Source organism: Garra rufa, chromosome 2 (genome assembly GCF_049309525.1).
Source record: "Garra rufa chromosome 2, GarRuf1.0, whole genome shotgun sequence".
In the NCBI taxonomy this organism is placed as follows: domain Eukaryota; kingdom Metazoa; phylum Chordata; class Actinopteri; order Cypriniformes; family Cyprinidae; genus Garra; species Garra rufa.
Genome location: NC_133362.1, coordinates 57,961,433 through 57,966,432, shown reverse-complemented (window position 1 = coordinate 57,966,432; position 5,000 = coordinate 57,961,433).

Below are 5,000 nucleotides of genomic sequence, written 5' to 3'. Positions count from 1 at the left end.
ATGTTTTCTCTTCCATGCGGATTGTACTCGATTTTCGTTAAAAAATTCCCCCAGGCACTAAAAATTTCTCTATAAAATTCGGGTAATCCTTCCGTCATCCAAATTTTTGTTTTCATCCATAATATTCCGTCCCCCATGTTAAAATCCCCACATTTGTTTAAAAAGTATTTCATTGTTTTTTTCCACTCAGTTTTGTTATCTAGTTGCAGGTATTTCTTAACAATTTTTACTCTCAACGCATTTTTTCGCTGTTCCACATCCATTAACCCTAAGCCCCCCTTCTCTATCGCCCCCAAAATCGTATTATGTGCAATCCTTGCTGGTTTCCCCTCCCATAAAAAGTCAAGAAAACATTTCTTCAACCTCCGTTCTGTCCATAAAGGTATTTCAGAAACATATAAAACATACCAAAGTTTAGAAACCATTAAAACATTCAATATTAAAACCTTCCCCTTCAAGTTTAAAGTTCTCAATTTCCAAAAATTTAATCTTCTCTCTATATCTGTTACTAGTTGCTCCCACATTTCATCTCTTACTTTCCTCTCATTCTTCCCCATTAAAACTCCTAAAATCCTCATTTCTTCCACTTCCTTAAAATTAAAACAATCCATTAAAACCATAGCTTTACCAAATCTCATATATACCGTTTTCTCCTCATTTACTTTACTTCCAGACCCACTACAATATTCTTTTACCAGCTTCATAACTTCTTTAACACTCTCTTTTCCCTTTACAATTATTGTTGTGTCATCAGCATATTGAAAAACTTTCCCCTCAGCCTTATTTCCCTCAATTTCTATCCCTATTATTCTTTCATTCTGTTTTATAGCCAGTCCCAAGGGTTCAGAAACAAGTGAGTACAATAATGCTGAGAGTGGACAACCCTGTCTTATTGACCTTGTTATTTTAAAACACTCTGTTAAAAACCCATTACATTTTATCTTTGTTAGTGCACCCTTATATAAAATCTCAATCCATTTAATAAAATTTTCCCCGAACCCAAAACTCCTTAAAACCTCAAATAAATACCCGTGCTCAACCCTATCAAAAGCTTTTTCAAAATCCAAACTAATTATATATCCCTCTTCATTTTTTTCTTTCATGTACCATATCGTGTCCCTTATACTCATTGTTATGTCGGCTATATCTCTTCCTTTGACTCCATATGCTTGGTTTGTTTTAATTATACTTGGCATTATTTCCTTTAATCTGTTTGCTAAAACCTTCGCTAAAATCTTAAGATCTGTATTCAACATCGTGATTGGTCTGTAGTTTTTTAGATCTACTTTTTCTCCTTTCCTTTTATATATCAGTTTCATTAACCCCATCCTTGTTCTTTCATTAATCTCTTCCTTTTCAAAAATTTCTTTAAAAACCTCATTTAAAATCTTTGTTAAAACTTCTTTAAAACAAACATAAAATTCAGTTCCCAAACCATCTATTCCTGGGCTTTTCTTTTTATTCAGTTGATTTATTGCTCTTTCAATCTCATCTTCCCTGATTTCTTGGTCACATTCTTTTTTATGTTCCTCATTTACTTTTGCTTTTATCTGATTCAACAGTTCCTTTTTTTCCTCCTCTTCCACCCCCCTTGCACTAAACAGATCCTCATAAAAATTCTTTATTTCTTTTAAAATCTTTTCATTCCCTTCTACAATTTCCCCATTTTCCCCTCTTATTTCTTTTATCGTTTCAGCTTTCCCTCTCTTTTTTTCCAGATCAAAAAAGAACTTTGTACATTTTTCTCCCTCCACCACATATTTTGCTTTGCTTCTTAACCTCGCCCCCTCATATTCCTTTTCTTCTATTTCTTTCAGTTTCCCCTCCATTTCCTTTATCTTTTGTATGTCTTGAAATTCTTTATTCAGTTCCATTTCCAAACTTTCCTTTATTCCTCTTTCTTTGGATCTTTTGCATTTCTGAATAACACTACAATACCTGATTGAGAATTTTTTGATTAAAAACTTTACACTCTCCCACCATATTCTCTTATCCTCTTCATACATTCCATTTTCCTTTTCTTTTTCTATAATTTCTTTCACTTTTAAAACATAATCTTCATTCTTTAAAATCTGTGTATTTAAAATCCATACTCCCGGACCTCTTTGCATTTGACTCCAGTCCAACTTAAAAGATAAAATCTTATGATCGCTAAAACTTGTTTCTTTGTACTTAATATTTTCTATAAAATTCTCCACATTTCTTGTACATAAAACAAAGTCAATTCTAGTTTGGCATACAAACTGCCCTACTATTTGTCTTCTCGAAAATTCTTTTTTCTTTTCATTTCTTTCTCTCCACACATCTATCATATTATTTTCATCCATTAATGCTTTTAATTCTTTTCTTCCTGTATCTGTTTTAAAAACCATTCCTTCAGCCATATCCTGTTTACTAAAAACTGTGTTAAAATCCCCCATCATAATTATTTCTTTATACTTCTTTACAATGTTTCTTAAAACATTAAAAAACTCTTTCTTTTCCTTATCTTCCACTGGTGCATGTACATTTACTAAAATCAAATCTCTTCCTTCATATTTTGTCTCAACTACCAAACATTTCCCCATCTTGTCCTTATACACACTTTTACTCACTTTAAAAACATCGTCCTTCATTAAAAAAGCCACACCTCTCCCAGCCCGCCCATCTCCATTATTATATAAAATACCTCCATCCCATCTCTTTTTATAATCATTCATCACATTTTCTCTCCAGTTTGTTTCTTGTAATGCAACAATGTCTTCCCTTTTACATTTTTCTTTTACTTTTTCAAACTTCCCCATATCCATCAGACCCCTTGCATTAAAAGCAACACAACTTAAAACCATTAAAAGTAAATAAAAGAAATACTTAAAAATCATTATTCATCATTTTCTCCCTCCAGGCCCCTTAGCACATCAAATCTGTTAGTCTCTGTCATAATCTTTTTTCTTGCACTTCCCAAATTTGGTTTTACCTTCAGTGCTCTCCTTCTTATTTGTCCTTTCCCTCCTCTGTCTTTGTCCATTTTGTCCATCTTTATTCCCTCTTCATTGTCCGTTTCTTTAACTTGATCCAACCTTCCTTGTCCATCTCTCTCCACATCACCCAGAAAAGTATTAAAACTGTCCGACATCTCCATCTCTGTCCATTGAGTGTCCTGCTCCACTGTTTGTTCGTTATTATTAATGTTGTCTTCTCTTCTTTCTCCTTCCTCTCTGCAGCTCGGTCCTCCTTCCGTTTCTTTTTGTTGTAGTCCTTCCTCCTCGTTGTTTCCTTCATGCACCTGTCTGCCCACCTGTTCTTCCCTTCCTACTTCCTCTCCCTCCATCCAACATTCACATTTATTTAAAACTTCCTGACACCCCGGGCACCTGACAGCATTGCAATCTCGTGCAAAATGTCCCCTCTCCTCACATTTGTAGCACACAAAATTTGGGCATTCTATTAGCAGGTGATCCGGGCTCATGCACAGCCTACAGGTCTTCACCTGATGGCTGTGCATCACCCGGAAGTACTGCGGCCCTTCGGCTGTTTCTAGCCGTGTGCTATATGGCAACGATGCCACTTGCTTGGGGAACCTCACCTTAAGGAACCTTGTTCCATCTTCAATGTCGGTGCCCGGGTAGCGTCTTCTTTTAATTTTGGTAATGGGATCAACTCCCCATCCCTCCAATTTTCCTAAAATTTCTTTGTCATCCAGGTAGACAGGCAGGTGCATGAAGGAAACAACATAATCCCTGTTTTGTAGATTTTTTACTTCACAGTCCACTCCTTTTATTCTTAGTCCATCAATTAGTTTTTCACACGTTTCTTCTTTTTCCATTGTCAGTTCGTATTCTTTCCCTTGTCTTGGTCTTAGTGCTAAAATTTTGCCATGTCCACATTGTTCCGTTACAGCTTTAATAATGTCCTCCGCTCTCACCCCAATCACATTCTCCACATTCACAATCACTGTAGCTTCCTTTAAATATTGTCGCTCAACAAACTTTTCTCTTATTTCCTGTTTTTTTCCATTTGTAGCTCGTGGTCGTTTATCCAGTCCAATGTCGTTTGCCGTGCGTGTTCCTCCTGCCAGTCCAGTCTCGTTTGCCGTGCTTGTTCCTCCAGCCAGTCCAGTGTCCATTGCCGTGCGTGTTCCTCCTGCCAGTCCAGTGTCGTTTGCCATCCGTCTCTCTCCAGCCAGTTCTGTTTCGTTATCCATTAATCCGTCCGTTTTTTTTAAAGAAAAATAAGTTAAGAAAAAAAAAAAGGTTTAACCACCCTCCAGCCAGCAAATATGCTGCTGTTAGGTGGTTTTATAACTGAAAAAAACACAAAAAAACTAACTTAAAGTAAAACCACTCACAAAACAAACAAAAAAAATGAAACACAAAATGGAGGAGAGCCTTCCTCTCCAAACTGCTGCCAACCACTTCCTGTTGCTCTCTAGCGCTCTCAGGTGGCGGTATGGCCATAAGCGAGGGCTGCTCCAAAAAGTGGGCTATTTAAAGATCAGCCTCCGTAAAAGCCAGCATATTACATAAATAGTGAAGAAAAGGCAAAAGCTTACAGCACCTGGTATTCCCAGGCGGTCTCCCATCCAAGTGTAACAATCGGTCTTATCAGCCGAGTTACAAGACAAAATTGGGGTCAGATTTAACTGTGAGAGATGACTAGTGGTTAAAAGAATGAGACATAAAAGAAGATTGGTTTAAATAGATTTGGTGTATTTACAAGGTTCACATAAAAGACTTTAAAACAATACGATAAAACTAGGTAAACTCTGTTAAAAGAATACAGTTCATTTGTCCATACCCTAAAAACAGTCCAAGAATCCCAGTGTCCAATGTGAGTGTCCACCAGTGTATGTACAATCCACAGAAAGTGTAATCCAAAGTTTGCAGGTGGTGAATGGAAAGGTGAGCTCTAAAATTAGCAACTCCTCAATCCAACAGTTTGGTGAATTTTCTTTTGTTTGTCATGCTGCTCTCTTATACAGTTTTACTTCCTGCTTCCTGTCATGTGTCTAGTCACATGAC